Source organism: Rousettus aegyptiacus, unplaced genomic scaffold (genome assembly GCF_014176215.1).
Source record: "Rousettus aegyptiacus isolate mRouAeg1 unplaced genomic scaffold, mRouAeg1.p scaffold_m13_p_1, whole genome shotgun sequence".
Classification (NCBI taxonomy): domain Eukaryota; kingdom Metazoa; phylum Chordata; class Mammalia; order Chiroptera; family Pteropodidae; genus Rousettus; species Rousettus aegyptiacus.
In genome coordinates, this window is record NW_023416284.1 from 102,253,117 (window position 1) to 102,274,647 (window position 21,531).

A 21,531-nucleotide genomic window follows, 5' to 3' on the forward strand; every position below is an offset into this window, starting at 1 on the left:
CTGGGTAGCCGGCCGGCTAAGTGGTGCCCTGACACTACCTGAGTGGCCAGAGGAAGGCTGCAGCTGCCCTGAAATATCTCATTACAGCTGCCCGTACAGAGCGTGTCTTTCTAACAGCGGCATCAATAGAGTTATATCACAAGAATTAGGCAATATGGTAGAAGAGAAAATAATAAAGCCAGCCCCAGGTTCTTTTCATAACCTTAAATATGTTTTGTTTCCTCTTATTACCAAATTAAGAATTGTATCTTTTTTTTTTAAAGTATAGCGGCAGAAATCTGAAATTATGGATTATTCAAAATCTTGAAGCTTGCCATAAATTCTGTGCTTTGGTTTCTTATGCACTTTAGTGCTTCAAGATGAGATATCCTACTCTTGGTCAAAAACAAAAATGATGTTTTATGACTTGTAGAATTGTAGTAATGCAATTATTACATTTTTAATATGTCACAGAAATGTCCACTAATTGTTGTGAATGAAACTTGCCAAAGGTCAAACTGAGTAAATGGGAGAATGAGTAAAAGGGTAACAATGAGTAAGTGGGAGAAGAGGATTCTAACTCAGGGCCTCGCTTTTCACACACCAGCACGCTGCCTCTCTGCAATAAGCACTTACAGATGACCACAGACATCACTTCCCCCTGCATTGACCAGACCAGTCTTTCAACTGCCCTGCAAGATAAACATTAAATTATACCCCTGTTACCAAATAAGAAACCGAAGCTCAGAGGGGTTAAGGGACCTATCTAACAGCTAGATAATTAAGTAGAATATTCCGTTCTTCTCAATATTTACTTTCTGAGGCCAGCCTTCATTTATTCAATTCTCCTTGTAATTCTGTTGTGATGTACTTGCCCCTCTCCTGCCATGCAAGTTGGTGATTGCCAGGGACTTGGGTCTCTCGGTATTAAGAAGTAGAGCAGGCTCCCATGTCATGCTGCTGCCAAGACATGAGGTCCCAGCTGGCCACGGGCTGAAGACTAGAGTGCAAAACTCATCCCCGTGTTCTTAGGACAGTCTCATTATAAACACTGAAAGTCCCACATTCTGGAAACCACCTCTTTAGTTAAGCAATTAGTCGCATTTAATTAATGATTTTAAATATACAACGGTAATAAACATAAAACATTCATATTTTTCATACTGCATGCCAGGTACTGACTGTTTTCAAACTCACATTAACCAGTGAATCCTCTCAGGAGCCCTATGATGAGGGCACTTGTGGTCTCCGTGTTTTAGAGATATGGGAGCAGAAGCCCAGAGAGGCTGACATGTTCAAGGTCACACAGCTAGTAGGGGTTGAGACTGGGACGGTTTTAATTGTCTTAAGGACTTCTTAACTAGGGCACGAACCCCCTGGCAGGTGTTAGCAACAGGAATTGCAAATTGCTTGGGAAATGCAGATGACATAAAGAGGCCAGGACAAGGAAATGTACTTCACCTTGTCCAGGGCAGGAAGGCTCAGGCAATGTCTCAGAGTCTCTCCCAGCTCCCAGCCAAGATATTACCTTTCTCTCACCAGAGGGCGCAGAGGCTTAATGTGAACTGGAAAAATCTATCCAGTCACTTCGGAACTAATTTTTGTATAAAATCTTTAGTTTATTTTTACGACATGCAAATCAGAGGTATAGACGGAAAATTCAATAACGTTATAATCCTGGTGATGCCTTAGGTCTAGGATGACATTTATCCAGGCAAACGCACTTTTGTGGTCCTAGGAATGATGGTTGTGGCATTTTAAAGCTGCATTAGGCCCTGCTGCAGAAATCCTTTACTTTTGTAAATCCTATGGGGTAGACAGAATTTATCAAGCCAATGAAAAATATGTTTCAGTAATAATCGTACTGTGTGTTTGGGGAGTCCTGTCTGCTGACTGGTGTGAGCACAGTTCAAAAGAGCTTTGCTGGGCAGCTCGTTTGGGGCAATGGTGGGGGCACCGGAGGGGAGACACCCCTACCTCTGTGAGGGAAGGCCCCGGGCCCCGAGGCATCTTCAATGGCCAGTCAAAGGGTCTGGGATTCTTCCACTCCAGACCTTCTTCTCCACCCTTTATTGAGATGTTAAGTTAAAATTTTAGTGCCCAACGTAGTGGGGACATTAGCGAACACCGATGCCTAAATATGGACTTTGGGGAGGAGTTTTTCACATTTCCTCGTCTATAAAGTGAGGCATTGAACTTGATGAGGGACTCAGTCTCCCCTGTATATCAGGGAAGAGGCCCTTTTACAACCTGCAAATGCCCAGGCCCCCATGAGATTTGGTTTCAAATGGCCTGGGGCAGGGCCCAGGGATTGTTAGAGACCCCAGGTGTTTTGAATATGCTGCCGGTGGTGGTCTTCATTGGAACCCCCAGCCTAGGTCATACATTAAAACCACCTGGGAAATTAGAAAAAAATCCCAGTGCCCCAGCAACACTCCAGGCCAATTAAATCAGAATCTTCCGGGAAGACCCAAATAAGCAGTACCATTGAAAGCTGCCAGGTGATTCTGATCTTATGCAGTCAAGGTGGAGAATCACTCAGCTAGATGGCTAGGGGACTATTCCAGTGGGAAAATCCTGCTGTATTTAGAGTCCTGCCGTCCCTTCCACATTTAGCATTCTGCAGCTCCCTCTAATGCAGTTCGTTCCCAAATCTAAGCTCCTCAGAATCATGAGTGGCTTGTAAAAACACAGACTTCTGGTCTCTACCCTCAGAAGTTCTGTTTCATTAGTTCTAGGGTGGGATGCAAGAATTTGCATTTCTCACAAGTTCTCAAGTGATGCTACTGCTGGTGCAGAGATCACACTTAGGAAACTACTTCTCCAAGGCATAAAGGGCACTGGTGATGAACCCAGAACAAGTAATTTTTGTTGGACAAAGATAATCAGATAAGGAAAAATAATTACACAGGGCTGCCAGCATCAGCACCACAGGCAGCTTCTGGACAGTTATGGTATGATACAGAGATGCTAACTGGATGCTAAAATGCAAAAAAGATGATGGTCTGAGAAGTAAGAAGATAGCAAAGACACTTCACCTCTGTCAACATTTGGCCTATAGCCTAGAGCTATTTGTCAGTTAAATCACAGGAAAGTAGAAATGTTGAAGCATGTGCTGATTTCATCAATAATTTCATTCTGTTTACACTCTCTAGTGTATTTGCTTACAATCTTTCAACTATTTATATTTTATGAATTGGGTTATTTATAATATTTGTTTTCTGGATGCATGTATTTAGATATATCCAAACCATGTCTGAACACATAAAAAATGCATAATTATTGCTCTCAATGGTTTGGGATTCTCAAAAGACAGAACTATCAGGAATAGGGGAAAGGACTGTGGTAGGGGATGGACAAGGAGACTAACATCAACTTGGATGAGTACGACCTATTTGTATGAATATATCTGGTTTCGTTCTCACACACACAAAAAACAGTGAGATAACAGAAGTTACAATGCACAGATGCTAGAGCCAAGACTCAGAGAACATAAATCATTTGTCTAAGTTCTCAGACCTCCAGGAAGAAGAACCAAGATGTGCACCTGGGTGTGTCTGACTCGAGGCGCGGGCACTGTCCCTCACACCTATACCTCCTATCCCATTATTTCATCAACTCTGAGGCTCTGCTAACCTTCCTAATCTATTGCTTCTCAAACTTTAATGTGATAAGAACTCCAATTGTTAAAAGTGCACATTCTGGGGTAGGGCCTATGATTCTGCATTTTCTTTTTATGTCCCCCCCCCCTTTAATCACCACCCTGCCACTTCCACCCCTGACCAATGGATGTAGCCGTTTCCCCTTAAGAACTGGATCTCTGAAGGTGGGGCATCTTTTTCCACAGGCTAGCACGCTCACCCGGGGCCTGGCACTCATTCTGCATCTTCAAACCAGCTTCCAGATGTCACAGATGCTGCTGGTCCAGGGACCACATTTTTTATATCAAGGTCTTAGGAGATGTGAGTTTCAAGAAAGGTTTATGTGAATGAGAGGGGACAATAAAATTCTTAAAGAACTATTTTGAATAAGACATTGTAAGTCTATAAAAACTGGAGGATAAAAGTGCACAGATGCCGGACTTACAACATACAAAACAACTTTGCACTTTTAAACAGCCAATCACCACCTGCTTGGTACCAAATGGGCAAATGAACCATAATCCTATTGCTCAATCTAATGAATTTTCACTTTCCTACAGTGGTGAAGGGTTTGTAAAAGAGGCTTACTTGTTGATAATAGAGAGAGAAATGCACTCTTATACATGGTTCTAATGTATATTTAAAAATGGTCATTTAATTTGTGCAATGGTAGCTGGAGAGTAATGCTATAATAACAGGCCTTCCCTCCATTCCAATGTATGTGTAAAACTGGACTTGGATTTTCAGAGCAATGATTCGACTATAAGTTTTCTCCTTCTGCCCCATTTTGCAGTTCTCTGAACAGAGACTGTCCGATTCATGAAATGTTAAATAAAGTCTGTTTGTAACACCCAAATTGTCTTCTTTGATCATTTTTAACAATGGAACATGCAAAAGGACTTCTGTTCATAACACATGGGGGTCTCGTAGAGAGAAGCCGCCATCTCAAAATGTAAATTATTATTAGTATGGCTTAAGAAATGCTTTAAGAAATGGAAAAGTCTCAGTTGAGTGTACCATCAGGAATGCATTTTATTTGATTATTTTTCTTCACAAGCCATTGATAATTCTAGGCTTATTAAATCACACTATCAGGTAGAATTATTGTTGTTGTTGTTGTTTATCTTTTTAAAGAAGGTTCAGAAGAACACTTGTTCTTGCCAATAAGTATCCCAGATATCTCGTGATAGCCTGAAGGTTGCATGAGGTGCTGACCTATTTAGAAAGCTCTTGAAGCCCCAGCATTAAAATTACACCACTGTGGAACTTCAAAGGCTTGGTGAGTTAAGATGAATGTAAAATGTCAGTTCAAGATCAAGTAAAATCATTTAATTATTCTGACCCATTGTTTTCGGAAAAGACGGAGAGTCATTCTTTCATTTCTTTTTCATACCGTTGGATCTCTTACAACAGTAACAGTTGATCTACTCTATACATCATCTTTTAAACTAAGTATAGGGATTTCTCTTCTTGATTTATTTTTTCTTACTCTTCAAATACATATAATCTCAGATTATAAGATCACCAAAATAAACTACATGCAGGCTGATATTTCTTTCTTCTCTTTTCTGTATACATTGTAATTTCCAATTTTTGTTGACATAGCTGGCAATTAATTCTAGCATTTTGAAATGCATGTGTGAGGCAAATGATAATTAACAACCAATGTATTTTGGCTTACATCTCCTAAATTCATCTTCAATTTCCATCGGCTCCAACAAACTTCTCTACTCTCTGCTCTAAATTGCACATAGTGTCCAGATATGCAATTTAAGAGCTGTTTATCTTTCAGTCTAGAGCAGGGCGGACAAATTTTTTTCTGTAAAAGCCTTCTTGGGGCTTCATTATTCCACATGCAGATCACTTTTCTCCTGGGCTTGACTTTGGCACGTATCTCTAGTCTATGCCCAGTGACTACCACCCGGCTAGTGCCTCCTCAGCACCCATGTGCTCCACTCACACTCCTGACTTGACTATTTCTTTAGTTTTGCCTGCTCCTCTGTCCTGGTTATTCTGTTTGCCTTCTATAGCAATCCTCTACTCTTCTCTGCCCTGCCGTGGGTACCAGGAAGCTGCCGCATGGAATGCATCATCCCAGCTCCCTTATCTTCCGGCTTCCGGTTGAGGTCAGCCAATGGGAGGCTCCAGGAGGAGATCAATGGGCAAGGAATAAAAGAGTTGGGGTACGTTTGCGTTCTTGTGTGATGCAGCTTCCTCCTGGCAGACTATCCCAGCTCCTGCTATGCCTCATAGTGATGTTGCTCCTCCTTGTTTCTTAACCCCAAGGCTGGTAGCACCTCCCGCCTTTACTAGCCTTTGAGTGCCTCAGTACCCTGGTTAGTGATTATAGTGCTGCCTTCACGTCAGTGAGAAATCTCTTCAGTGAGTCTCCGTTTAAATCTTCTGAGTGATTCCATTTCCTGCTAGAATCTTGATTGATAGATGTGCTAAATCTCTACTTTTGCAGTACCTGCAGAACTCAATCAGTCCCCAGGTCCAATCCATAATTAACTTTCCACATCGGACGTGCTTTGCCAATGTACCACTACGAGTCACCTTCCGCATCACACTGCTGTCCTCTGTAGGCTTCCTTCTTCTTCAATTTATACTGACTGCCCAATGAGCTACCTTTTCATGATTTAATTGAGGGGTCTTAATCTGACATAAGTAGATCTGTAAGGGTTACATAGGTAGATTTGGAGGGGGGTACATGCATACTCTGACATTGTATAAAAACTTAGTATTTGTGTAATTTTCTGGAGAGAAAGTCTGCATCTTCCCTCAGATGCTCAAAGGACTTATGATCTAAATGGCTATAAATTAATTTTAACTAAAGATGGAAAATTCTGCAAATTTGGAACAACTTTACCATTTCAATTAGTGATGTCTGATTCTTATAGTGTTTTACCATAGCCTAAGCAGTGATTTCTGACAATTTCCTATTTATACAGAGAATCAACTCTGCTGGGTGTCCAAAATACAACCTCAGTTCTAAATAATTTGGAGAACAAAATAAGCAAGTATAGATGGTGGCCAAATTGTAACTCTTATCAATCATAGAGGCTAGCTAGCTTAATGTGAGCTAACTATCTCAGTAAGAGATAAATGGGTCTGGCCAGACCAACTTCTCCAATCACAGGCAAAGCTGGGTTGGGCAGACTTTTCTACAGTAAGTTTGTGCAGGTAAGACTTACACTGAGGACAGAAGAGAATTCCTGCTTCATTCAGGCAGAATAAATAAATAGTAAGCTAAGCTAAGCACTTCCAATTCCACACCTCCCCGAATTTACCAGTTAGATATGTGACTCTACTGCCTCAGAGGTGAGTGAGTAAAAATGTGTAGAGGGGCAGCAGAATGCCCTACAAACAAGCTATGTTGGTTTTCCTACTCCGTGTCCTAAATTATACAAGATTTTGTTATATTAATACCTACCATGTGACACCTCAGAAGTATAAGCATAGGTCCGCTGCTCATACCTGTGACTGTGTATTAGGCTTTCATCATTTTATTTCATGGTATCTCCAGGCTGGTTCTACTCAACAGTCATTTACCACCCAATATTAAGGCAATTTATGAGAGGAATAAAGATGCTAAGTTGAAAAATCAGTGTCATTTATAAATAAAATTTATTCATGCTAAGTGGGAGTATCAGAACACTTTTGACTCAAATAACAGAAAACCCAACTCAAATTGGTTTAAACATCATGTAGATTGTTTAGTTTGCATAGCTTGGAGCCTGGGTGCCCATTAGTAAGCCGATCACCAACAAACAGGATAGGTTGACTCTTAGACTAGTCATGCCATGGTGGAGACCAAGATGGGGTCAGCATCCCCTGAAGCACATGAACTGAATGTGAGAACACTGAGTATGCCCCTCAAAAATGAGGTTCTCTAGGAAGAAAAGGAAAGTGAATGGCGGAAAACCAAGAAGTCCAATACAGTTGTTGCATTCAAAGTTGTTCCTTTTATGGCATGTTTCCGTATAAATAACATTTCAGCCTATCTAGTTTCAATCAGTTGAATTTCATAAACCAGGAATAGAGCACGGACTTTCAATAAAAATATGTTGAATAGAAACCAAATGTACTAAACCATTGTATGCATGGCCTGGAACTGGGGTTGGACTAGATAATCACAAAGACCTATTCCAACTCTAACTCAAAATTAACTTATAGAAACTCTATGTGCTATAATCAAAGGAAGAATTCTCTCCCAGACGGCATGCCCAAGGATGTTTCTTATTACCCATGGAAAGGGTAATGATGAAGACTAGTACATGATTAAAATAATTTCCTGGACTGGAGACACAAAACAGATGGGATGGAATAAAATGGTCATGACCACAACAGCAGCAGATATCATTTGTCGAGCACCTCCTCTGTACCAGGCTCTGTGCTAGACATTCAGAAACATTTTATCATTTAATTTAAACACTGCAACAATTCTATGAGCTGGGGATTATCTCACTAATTTACTGACCAGGAAATGGAAGCTTGGTGGTAAAGCACGTTGCCCAAGATTACCTCTGAATCCAAGCATGCCATTCTGCAGCCCGCAGACCAAGAGCTGTGCACATAAAACAAGACCATTTCGGGGATTCTACTCGTTACAAAAGAACAACTCCTCAAAAACCATGCCAACTATCATCTGTCAAAAGTAGTGCTACCTGCAGGTCCTGGTTAATGTCCTACTGGATCCTTTAACTATCAGAAGTATAAGTTGCTCTAGTTGTAAAGTAAGGAAAATAATGTCTGAGCCAAGGATACTGTGTTTTCTGAGCTTACAGGAAGATAAAAATGAAATGGTATTTCAGACATGTAAGAGGCAGTAGAGATCCTGAGGTCAAACGAAAATGAGTTCCAGAGAATTGGAGTTTCTTGTCCCCTAGTGAACAGAGGAGCTGGGATCAGCATTCAGATCTCACATTGCTGGGCCAGTGCTCAGTCTGTACATCATTAGTCACAAACACACCCTAGAAGTGAGCTATAGTGAGGCCATTGGACAATTTAGCATTATTTCATGAAGATCATTTTTTTTGAGTTCCTAATAAATTACTATTAATTTTTGTTGTAAACAGGCAGTTCGGTTGTTGACAGATAAACTAAAGTAAAGCTACAGGGTTAAGAAACATAAAACCTGAGACTCTTCTGCTGTATTAGGTTGGTATTTTGTTTTTCACACAGTAAGAATTAACTAGTCATTAAGCAAGGGAAAACATACCGCTACATTTGCCCCCACATTTTTCCTTATCTTTAAATAATTAATCAAAGAAGTCAGTGGTGTGGTACTTTACATATCTCGTAAAACACAAACAAAGAAGATAGGGGCCCCTAAGAAGAGTAGCAAACACAACAGAGTCTTAAGGTAAAACTTATTGATTGAGATGTATGTATGTATGAGGAGACAGAAGATGAGCCAGACTCTGTCTCTGTCTCTCCCCTCAGTCAGCCCCACCCCAAAATTCTACCCTCATCTCACCTCTCTCCCTCCCCTTAGAACCAACCCCAGACCGGTCAAATACTTCAAGCAAAATCTGTCCCCTGATGTTCCAGCCAACAGATGCTGTCACAGCAACATCCCTAAAACTCTACTGCCACCATGTCAACCCAGCACATTGAGACTGCCTGCATATACTGTAATTATTTCATTATTTGGCCCCCCTAGGAGACGGTAAGCCCCTGGGAGCAGGGATCATGTTTTATTCTCTTGATTTTTTTCATTGTATAGTACACTGTTTAGTATATAGAACATACTAATTGTAGGATATGCGAACACCTCAAAACCTGCCGTGGCTCCCCCAGTACCTATTACATCAAAATTCCTTTTATTTTTCACCTGCCATGCCCTTTCCCATAGGACATGGTAGGAGAAACATGGTTTTTCCTGCTAAAGAAACTCGTCTTCCTTGAATCTATCTCAGGGCTCCCCAATTGCTCCCTCTTCTAAATTTCTATGGCACAATTATGTTCTACTTTGTATTGTTATTTTAATATTTCATACATATCACTCTAGATCTTTAACAGAAAATTGTTTTTAAAATTTTGTCACAGAGCCCCATACAATCTACACACACACGCACACACTGATGCTTCTTATTTGTTGTACAAATGAATGGATAAAATATGAGACCAATAGATTATAACATCACAACTATTTTCAGCCCTATGAATCTAGGATTTGATTTTTAAAAACTTGATTTCTAGATCCTATAGGTTAACACTGTAGAGAAGCCTGTGTTTAGACAATGAAAATAAATAAAACCAGTGTGAAAATTTCACTCTTCCCATTTTAAACTTAAATTCATCAAGCCTGCCTGTTTGTTCGACACAGCCCAGCACTTTTCCTTATCAAACCATCCTTGTCAGAGTATTGTTTAGAAGCTGTAGAAATGCGATACTTATTTTTCAAATAGCCCAGTTACAGAAAGATGAAAGAAAATACCTTTGCTGAAAAAGAAAAAAAAAAATCCACTTCTAGTACTTACAAAGTTCAACTCATGAAAGTCCATGAAAAATCACCACATGGTTCTTTGGAAAAATGAAACTGGCCTAGAATACTCTTCCCACACCTACCTGTTATACTCGTCTTCCTCATTTTCTCAGCCTGCATAGTCTTCCTCCCAAACACATACACGATCATGCCTTGCCCAGGATCACATTGTTCCCCTGTTCAGAATTCTTCAGTGGCAACTCATTACCTGTGAACTGAAGTCCTAAAGACACGCCTTTCAAAATCTTCTTAAATGTGGCCCTTTTTTTTACCTTTCCGGCATATTCTCTGCCTCATGCAACTTAACCAGCCAATCTGCCGCTAGGAAGACAACACCTCATATTGATGCTTCTATGTCAGTGATCAGCAAACTTTTTTCTATGAAAGGTCAGGGTGTAAATATTTTGGGATTTGCAGGCCATATCACCTCTGGCAAAATTACTCAGCTCTGCCATTGTAGCACAAAAGTACCTGGAGCCAACATGTAAAAGAATGGATGTGGCCGTGTTCCAATAAAACTTGATGGCAACAGAAATCTGTATTCCATATAATTTTCACATGTCAGGGAATATACTTCTTCAATTTTTTCAATCATTTAAAAGTGTAAAAATCATTCTTAACACATGGATCATACATTTGGCAGGATGGAGTCTACTGGCATAGTTTGCCAACCACTGTTCTATGACATCGTACCTGTTCTGCCTGCCATGTTTCTTTTTTTCTCATCTATGAATCCATTTTCATTCTTCAATACCCAACTCAAATGCTCCCATGTTCCCAGGAAAAAATATCAATTCCTCTCAGTGGTGACTTTGTGCCTCTTCCTTTCTGCTCCCCATAACCTTGTGGTTATACCCCTAACAAGGAACACGATGCAGTCGGCTTTGGCTGTTGTTATTTGGAACTCACTAGATTATGATTCTTTGTGATCTTATGTCTAATTCAACTTCACGTGAACTTCACACCCTCCTCCCGCTGCTATATAATGCCTAAGAGAGAGTTGATACTCAGTAAATGTTAATTTAATTCTAAAAATTTGTTCCTGCCTCTTTCCAAAACCTACATGGAGTATTGATAATAAAACCAAACTCGAGCACCAAGATCATGAAATCTAGGGTGAGCAGATCCTAAGGACTGATGCCATCATGGAGACGTCAGTCGAGGTATCATTAGAAAGGAGGAAGCAGATCACATCTTCAGCAGAAGCAAAGTTTTGTTTCTTCTTTCCCTCCTGGCATTAACTTTTAAAGGCAGTGGCTCATATGGAAATTTGTGTAGGGCATTTGGCAACAGGCTGGATATTGTCCTCTGTGACAATTAATATTGCAAATAGGATGTGATTTTTATGTGGCTGTATCTCAGAACAACTTGGGAAATGCAAAGACAACTCCACCAGGAGAAGAGGTCTCAGGATGCTGCTTTCCAGAGCTATAACTTGAAATGGTGACAGAATTTAGGATATACTCAAGGCACAGTGGGGGACCCATATCCTCCAGCCTATCTTCCCTAATGCCTCTTCTGTAAGGTTGGAGGCCCATGTTTGAAAGGCTGAAAGCCGCAGACTAGATCTCTGGGCTAACTTCTAAACGAGAGAAAGGTAGAACTGACATTCTCTCTTGAAAAGTGGAGGCGCTGAAACACACTGTCCCCCATTTGGATGCTCAGAGGAACATGCCAACAATGTTGTCGGCGTGTTCCAGTGGAAGCCTGGATGCTCCTCAAGCACTGGTTCAAGGATTTAATTAAGACCCCAGAGATCTCCTCCAAAGAGCTTCGTGGAAGTGACTTTAGCTTGGAAAATGTTCAGAGTGGGCAGTGGCCCATCCTGGCATAATGCTTTCATAATGCTTTCTTACAAGACTGAATTGGAGTAGCAGAATTCTCAGAACTGGCAGGGTGAGTCAGCTATGAAGTGTAGCCCAAGTTAAAGAACAAGGGACTTGGTGTACAGCGTTATTTATTATTAATGAACTGAAAAAGACCATCAAAGCCAAGAGCCCAGCTGTCTTTTTCTGGCAGAAGTTAGCTAATGGGGCAGAGTGCCTCTTGAGGTCACTCCCAATTTGTGCTATCGATACTATTTAGTCAGCATAAATAAGGACCTTACTTCTTGCTTGTTACAAAGCATTTACATTCATTTTAGCTAAAATCATATTAGCCCATTATACTAGGAGTTATAAAGATGGGGGCTAAATCCTGACCAGCCTATGAGGTCAAGGAGGGAAGGACAGTGGAGGGTACTAGTTCGGTTTTCTCATCTATGAAATAGAGATACTAATAGTGACCTCATAAACTTGTTATAAGAATAAAAAAATCACTACATGTGTAATACATGAACACTCAGAAAATGTCAGCTGCTCCTGTAATTATTTGCACCCCGCCCCCCCCCCAGTATCTGCCATAGCAGCTTGCACACAGTAGGCACTAGCTAAATATTTGCTGATTAATTAGCTAATTTCTTGCAATTAAGCTGATGACCATTCATTTGCTAATCATGATGCCAGTTCAGAGAGGCTGAGATTTGCCTCACAGATGCCATGAGTTTCATGATCTGTTTATAAATAGTAAAAGCTTGTCACTTAAAAATGGCTTCTTATGAGTGAGTAAACACAAGAGAGGGAATGGAATGTGATAAAAGAGAACTTAACATTGTTTAGCAGTGACAACTGAAGCCACAGGTTGCTCAGCAAGCTAATGAACACCTGGCCCAAGGCCCGAGGCACTAAAAAAACTGTAATGCTGTTATTATTACCTTTATACTTCATGATCTTGAGATCTGGCTATAGCAATTCTGTCTTGATAGAAATACAGCGTTTACAAGAGTATTAATAACTTGGGATTTATGTACATCCCATACATTTTAGGATGTATGGACCTGATGATGGCAATGAGTCCTATAATCTAGGAATATTGATTTGTAAAGTGTGAGACACGAAAATAAAGCTGTCACATTTGGTGGTGCAAGCTGTACACTGCACAAGCCTCAGGACACAAGTCACACAGACCAGGATGTCCCTAGAGTTATGAAGTGTGCAAATCAGTCTTGCTGCAGTCCCAATAAATGGTGCTCAACCCTCGTATCTGAAACCTTCTTGTTCCTCACTAAAGATACTGAACCTAGAACAGAGTTTCTTAAGAACAAAATTGGCATACATTTTGAGGAGATATTCAGCAAATGAATCGGCTGGTAGTGTTGATGGAGCAGAGTTATTCTTTATGAAAAACTGGTTAGATTATACTTTGGTTCTATCTAAAGGGTTCTAAGCCTAACGTGCATATTGAATCAAATTCTTTAAATAGTGACCTGACATAAAAAAGAGGCCTCCCAGAGAACAATAGCCAAATAGGGACGTACTAAGCTTTTATAAGTTGATATGATTAATGAATCAAATTAGTTCTGGCCCTAGTTGAGGAGTGCGCATGGATCTAGAGAATAGAAGGCCGGTGAGCAAAAATTATAAAGATGGAAGAAGTAGGTCTCCAAGCGGGGCCGAGGGAGTTTGCTGATTATGTGGTTACAGGAAACCTGCTGGGCCTGAAACACAGGAAACAAAGAGGCTCTGCTACTGCGCGAGAGGCTGGCTGCTTCCAGGCACGACACTCTCTGGACGCGAGATACCAAAGTGAAAAGATTTACTCTCTGAAAATTAACTACTCTGGGTCTCGCAAGCACCATCCAAGAGTGAAGGGGTTCTGGAAAACATGGCTAGGGACCACAGCTACAGCAGTTCAGTGACGGAAAAACTCAACGATTCTAGGAATAGAACATAAAATTATAAGCACTAGATAAAAGAATTGTGAGGGTCTAATTTTTTTCCTCTGTAACTCATTTTAGCTCAGGTAATTTCATGTAATCCAATTACAAAAAATGTTAGTGTTTCCTGATGAATATGGTTTTTATGGCTTTATAATAGCACTAAGAAGCATTCTCATTTAAATGAAATGATGTTTGGGGGGGTTGAATAATTGTCTCAGATTTAAGCTTGACTCATTATTAAATAAAAATACTAAACTTTCCTCCCCTTCCCCTTTATCCCAATCTGCAGCCTAATGGCACTTTATTCTCAGGTAGAAAATCAAAGCTTCAGAGAAAGCACAGTCAAAAGCCCGAGTGTTGTAACTGATGGTGGCCCTGTTAAATGTAATTAAGCTTCAGGAAAGATTCATTTTGGATCACTGTGTCCTTGGGATTTTCCCAGGAAATTGGGGAAGGACTGCTCAATACCTTTCCTTGCAGTTCAGCAGCATTTCTGCAGCAGAAAGACAAAAGCTTTTGAAAAAATCCTCCAAAAAGTGTCTCAAAAGGTATATATCTAGTTCAAATGTGTTGGCTATCTAAAAATGGCTTTTTTCCCCCCCCTTTGCGGCAGTAAAAGCAAAGACCACAATCTCTTTTGCCCAGTTAGTACAGATTTACAGTCCCTTACCTGAAATATTTGGCACTAGATATGTTTTAGATTTCAGAGTTTTCCCAATTCTAAAAGGAATTACAGTATGTCTGCCATGGAACGGGCCCCAGGAAGGTCTGGGACACCCCTGTAATCCAACATATTAACATTTCTGCAGCAAACTGTATGAACAGTCACACCAAGGGATAAAGACAGACTAATAATAGCCTCACCTCAGTTCAGGTCAGGCGTTACTGCCAAATGAGATTGCACCAACCCTTCATAAGAAAAACATTCAGTGTTCAGAGCTTTTTGGATTTCATTACTGCAGATGAGAAGCTGACTACCTGCCAAACGTTCAAAGATGTTATGGCAAAGCTACAGAGCAGTGGTTCTCAAAGTGTGGCCTCCAACCAGCAGCATCAGCATCACCTGGAAATGTGTAAAAAATGCAAATTCTCAGACTCCATCCCAAACTTACTGAATCAGAAACGCTGGAGACAGGGCGCAGCCTTTTAGGAGACTCTGGAACCCACTGCAGGGTGAGGACATTACATGACTGCAAAGGTTCAAGCATAAGCACTGGACTAGGAATAAGGAGAACTAAGTCCTGGTTAACTAGCCATGACACAGAATCTTTTGGGTCATTTTTTTTTTTTGTAATTTGGTTTTCAACCTGCAAAATGGGGCTTGAATCTACCAGCCCTTTTCTTTAGCAGGATTGTTATGAAGCTGTCAAGAGATAATGCATGTAAAAAGGCTTTATAAATCATAAGGTACTATATTATTTTAAATAAGAATAAAATTATAGAACATTATTAAATGGAACAAAACATAATTAAATGAAACAAAACTTAATTAGCAGATCAATGATATCTAACAAGAGAAAGTAAATAAATTAAAACGTACAATGGTACTTCTGTGCCTGGAAAAGCAATATAAGAAAAATTCACTCACAATGTTATCTTCCTCAGGTTTCTTGTCTCTGGGAGATGCACAGTCATGTTCTCAATCAGCTCAAATTAAAACATGACGATATGTGAATAGATTGAAATAGTCGATGATGTACACATATGAATGCATTTTCATATGCCCTACCCCGTTTCATTCCAGAAAAGATTTAAGACCATGTTGAACATAGGTGGCATGTTCTGCTGTTTGTATTTCTGTGCTATGACCAGCAAAGAGAACAATCCAGACAGGCAGATGATACGATGGGAAGGGCCTTGAATGGAGACTCAGAAAACCTGAATTCTAATCCCAGGTCTGCCACAAATGAACATGTGACCTTGGACAAGTCCCCTGAATCTCTCCAGGCATCAGTTTCCAGCTCTAAGCACTGCTCTTTGGTTCAGTTCACTTACCCACCGCTCTTTTCCAGTTCCTGGAATTAGACTTTATAAACTGAGGGCAGGAGTGGCAATACATGAATTTAATGAAAATGGACATGTGATAAGCTGTCTCCCTTTCTACACATCCAGGTGGTGGTGGTGGGGGGAACACAAGCTGAATTGGGTTTTAGGGTACTGAGCCTTCATAAAGTAATCCTACCATATGTTCTGGTTCCCCGTAAAGGCCAAGAGTATTATTTGCAGTGAGTTTCCGTTAATGGCAATTATTTCTATTAAACAACACTTCTCATTAGGGAAAGCTCAGCCCATACGGGAATTCTCCTCTCTGCCATGGCCATAGCCCAGTGATTAGACTTCAGCCAAAGTCACTGCATCTTTTTCCCACTGCTCACCTTCGATCAGAGGTGACAGCATACAGCTGTCCTCTCCAAGCCCTTTTGGCACTTTTTATCTTACCTGGCAAAGCCGTAATTTTGGGGGCTTCTTGGCTGAATCAATTGCTTCACGAGGTAAACAGCCCTGCAAAGGCACTGGCTTATATTTACCAGACCTGTGCTTCTCATAAATCCACAGATCAAAAGGTCTTAGAAGCACCACCACACTCAGAGCACAGCGGGTCGCCTGGAAATCAAAAAACTGGCCCCCAAGCAGCATAACACACCTTTTCCAATTTTCCAACACATGATTTCCAATTTTTATAAGCTCATGTGGGAGGCAGTGAGGTGATTAAGAATAGGACTGTTGGGTATCAGATTGCCTTCCAACGGTTATTTATATCTCGGATAATTCATTTAACTACTCTATGCTATGATTTACACACTGATAAACTGGGAATACTAATAGCTCCCATCACAAAAGGGGACCAGGAGTACTAAATGATATTTTTTGTTAAATACCTAGATCACTTCCTAGAGCCGCACCTCCCATGTAACAAGAGTTCCCAATCGAAATTTTATCTTCCAGCTGTTCTCTAGTTAAGTCATGGAAACTACATTCGGCTAAGCCCTGGAACGTTCAGAAAGCCATAGAGGATAGAAATATTTCCCCTCGAGCAGAAGATCACAATTCTCAGAAGAACAAAAACAGTTCCATTCATAGTCACCAAACTCAAGCAAATACAACGGCACAAGTGCAAATACTATAAACCCAGCAAAACAAACTCCAGGTCAGTTTAGAAAAATCACAGTATAGTCTATGGCCATGCCACCCTGAATAAGCCCAATCTGGTCTGATCTTGGAAGCTAAGCAGGATTGGGCCTGGTTAGTACTTGGATGGTAGACCACCTAGGAAGACCAGGTGCTGTAGGTATAAAAAATAAAAAATAAGGGATTGTAAGCTGACAAAGTCTTTGCAATCTGTGAGGTCAACCAATGGTTGCCTTGTCTATAAAAAAAAAAAAAAAAAAGGAAAGAAAGAAAAAGAAAAATCACATTGTCTATTTAGGGTGGTTCTATTAATAAAAGTGCTCCGGTGCACAATTTAGTTTAAATACTGCTATACTCATGCTGTGTTTTTCTAAGATTGTATGTTTTTTAAGTAAAATGAGACCATGCTGAAATTAATATAGAATATTATGTCAAAACAAATTCTAATTGTACGTGATTAGAATGCTCCATATATGGCAATGAAAATGAAAAGCAAGTTTTTCATTACGGTTGCTTCCTGGAAATCTGTCAGAAAAAAAACCACGTGAAAAAAAACACTTCTCCTTGAGAGATCCAGCATAAAGTTATTTCCTGTGTCCACTAGATGGCGGACTTGGGTTCATAGGGTAAATTGTTCACCCATCAACAGCTACAGGTGTAGAAACTGAAGGCTGGATCCCAAGCACAGTCTTCAAACGATACAAAGAATCTATTACGTGCAATATTTGGTGCTGAGTTCTGTGGAACAAAGAACATAACCAACCTAAATTCTCCTGTCGAGGAGCTAATAGTCTAGTAAAAGAGAAATAAATCCAGATAAAGTGATGGCAGTGGAGATGGAACACCAGAAGAGTTCAAAGGAAGGAAGATAGTCATGCAGCAGAGCAGTGATGTGGGGGTGGGAAGGCTTAGTGGAGGAGGAGGCATTTGAAGTATGCCTTGAAGGAGGAGTAAAGTTTGTATGAGTAGAATGAGAGAAGAAGAGAAGGGGAGGAAGGATACCCAGGAGTCAGGAACAGCCTAGATAAAGGCTTAAAGGCAGGCAATTCTCTGCTTCCTCTTCCCACAGCCTTTACTCGTTCTAAAGGAAATAACTCTTGTGACACAACTTCTTAAATCTTTCTTGTCGGACAAGAAATGTTTGAGTCCCTCAAGATAAGAAGCGCAATTCTAGCCCTCCGGGTGTTCTCAGTTCCTGATATGGTATCTGTGTCACACCAGGTGCTCAAAAGTGCTTACTGAAAATATACATGAAATTAATTAAAAAATGATGTTCTACAAGTTATGCTCTGCAATATGGCAGCCAACTAGCCATTTATTTAAATTTAAATTAATTAAAATAAAATAAAATTTAAAAATGCAGTCTCTCAATTGTACTCTCTCTCTCTCAAGTGCTCAGTAGCCACACGTGGTCATGGCCATCGGTGCAGATGCACAGTATTCCCATCATTGCAGAAAGTTCTATTAGTCAGAACTATTCTAGAAGGTAAAAATTATCTCAAGAACTAATTATTACCAAGTGTAATTTTCCTTATCTCTCTCTGTGTATATATATATGTATATATATGTGTGTCTAATGCTTTTTTTTTTGCCTAAAAATACTTATTTTCCTTTGATCCCTGCCTTTCCTTCTTGCTCAGTATTGTGGCTCACTGACTCCAGCTGCTGCTTCCAAGGCTCCCTGGACACTGGATGTGTTAACAGAATTCTGGATGCAGGGAAAGGGGGAGGGTCTCTCTCCACACACTGCCCCATGTTGGCTTTAGGAGGTAGCACTGTCCATGGCTGCATCTCCTCCATATTCCCAGCATCCTCCCGCGAGGTTCTAGGACCCACTGGTGGCCTTCGCTGCTGGGCACTGGGGATATCACTTCTTCCCCACAGCCCTTCAGCCTTGGGGGTGGGGGTGGGATGGAGTTAGTGTCTTCTTGCTTTGTTAATCTCCGGTTTGTCTCTCACCATTGCCTGTTCGACTTCCAAGCTTGTTTAATGCCTTTAAACTGATTCCCAGTATTAAATTCCTTTCCTTGGACTACCTGGCATGAAATCTGTTTTCCTGACTGAACACTGACCAATATATTATGCCTATCCAGGTGTCACATTTGAAAGCAAGAAGTTATTGGTAGAAAACTAGCAAATTTGGACTATCTAGTCAGATAAGAAGCAAACCTTGAAGTTGTTCGTGTTCCCATATCCCAGGTGCAGCATAATTAGCATTACTTTGCATTAAGGAGGGCATTTCTATTATCCTAAAGCCCATTTAATTTTTTAAAATTTATTTATTATTTTTTTAGGCAAGGCAACCTTTGGTTGGCCTCACAGATTGCAAGGACCTTGTCAGCTTGCAATCCCTTATTTTTTTTTTTTTTTTACGCCTATAGCACCTGGTCTTCCTAGGTGGTCTTCCATCCAAGTACTAACAGGCCCGCCCCTGCCTAGCTTCTGAGATCAGACAAGATCAGGCACGTTCAGGGTGGCATGGCCGTACACAGCCCATTTAATTTTTTGTTAGTTTTTGTTGTCATTATTTTTCCATTTTCCACAGAAGGCAGATGAGTCTCAAAGAGGACTCATAACTCACCCAATGACAGATAGATACAAAGAAGAGAATCTCAAAGCTAAGTCTGTCACAATGATGAGAAACAAATGAAGCCTTGCACAAAAATAATATTTACTATATATTCCATTTATACGAAATTCTTAAACAGGAAAAACTTATCTAAGGTGAAATAAGTCAAATAGTGCTTGCCTTTGGGGGATGGGCAGATTGCTTGGAAAGTGATACAAGAGAACGTTTTGGAGAAATAAATACACCCTCCATGGTGCAAAAGGAATGGGACACAAAACCGTACATATTTGTCAAAATTGTAAAGTTAAGAGTTTTCATTACAATGTATATAACTTATCTGGCAAAAGATGCACTGGAAAAAATCTAATCAAGCATGAGGAGGGGGTAGAATTACGGATGAAGCAAGAACAGCAGAATGCTGATCATTGTTAAAGTTTGGGTTCATCATACATATTCCACTTACTTTGCACATGTTCGAAATTTCCCATAAGAAAACATTTATTTTTAAATCATAGCAAGAACCTCTAGATTTCTCTGACACCAAGGCTCAAGCTCTTTTCACCAGCCACTTTGCTTGAAAACAAATTTGTAAGTATATGCACGCACAGGAGAACAATTACAATCCAAGGAAAATACAGAAGAGAGGTACAAATTCACAAGGAGGGGGATTGGGCAGTCAGTCAGAGCATAAGCAGCATCCCACATTAGGCCAAGGAATTGCATTGATAGAAGAGGCACCATCACCTTGCTCCTACTTTGCATCTTCGCATTACCACTATAAATAACGCTCAGGCTGGAAAGAGCAGAGCACCAGTGGTACGAGGAAGCAGAAGTACAAAACATATGAAGACATGCAAATGAAGCAAAGTTCTAGAGGCAGAAAATTCTTTGAGCAACTTTGGAGGAAAATGAAAAAGAGAGAGAAGGCCAGAAGACTAAGGTCAGGCAAATACAGTCCTAATTATTTAAGAGGAAAAATAACACTTTTGAAAGTTTCCCTGTGGCCACAGCGTACAGTCTGGGTTCCACAGGAGGAATACAAGCAATGTTCTCTGTGAACTGCTCTGCAGCTTTGTCTCCTGTCTCTCCTGGCTCCTTCTTTGCACTCTGATGACAGCAAATTTTTTGTAGCTACCTGCACTCCACCTGCTGCTGCAGGCCTCTGCAGGTTTTTTTTTCATGCTGTTTCCTCCCATTGGAATGACATTAGCCTCCTACCATTTACTCTTAAAGACTCAGTTCAGGAATTACTTCCTTTAGGAAGAGTCCCCAGAAGCTCAGGCCCCTCCTTGATGCTCCCACAGCATCTTGCCTTTTTGCCTCCCACAGCACTGATGATAGTTAAAATATCTGATTGGGTACCAACCTTCCCACTAGGCTATCATCAGCTCCTCCAGGGCTCCATCATGTGCTATTCATCTCTGCACTCCCAGATCCTAGCCCAATGCTTCGTACTCTGCAGGTGCACAATAAGTACTTGTTACACCGTAATATAGCTGTTTTGGAGCTGGTGATTCTATGTGGCTTGCGAATACAAAGAAAATAGTAGCAGCCTTATAACCTTCCTGAGGCTGCTCAAGACTCATCCATGTCCCCCACCTGTTGTCTCCGCTGGGATCAAGAGTCATGCCTTCAATTAGGTTGTCAGGTTCTGACAGAGCGATGTTTCAAGTGGGTATTGAGATTATCAAAGAGCCTGTAACTATCACAACCAGGTCAGATGATTTTGGAATGGGGGCTAAAGGAATGCTGGCAAAATTCCTCTATCATATCACAAAAAGTAGTTTTGTCAAACATCTACCTCAATGATGATTGTTAACCTTATGAAATGATAAGAACAAAGAGAAATAATCAAAGAACTTTGTTATTTGAGAACAAGAAAAACTGGCCACTCTCTTTGAATAAATTCTGGTTAAAATATTTAGATGTGAAATGTTCGCTTGATGTTAAAAGCAAAACAATTGAA

At 40.5% G+C, this 21,531-nt stretch overlaps 1 protein-coding gene and 2 pseudogenes across 2 annotated transcripts in view; 1 reads left to right on the forward strand and 2 right to left on the reverse strand.

Moving 5' to 3' along the window:
- RCAN2 (regulator of calcineurin 2) overlaps positions 1-21,531 on the reverse strand; it is a 229,708-nt gene that overhangs the window by 115,481 nt on the left and 92,696 nt on the right. The gene's annotated exons all lie outside the window — the stretch shown is intronic.
- Positions 17,041-17,159, forward strand: LOC118606573 (annotated as a pseudogene).
- Positions 19,369-19,486, reverse strand: LOC118605216 (annotated as a pseudogene).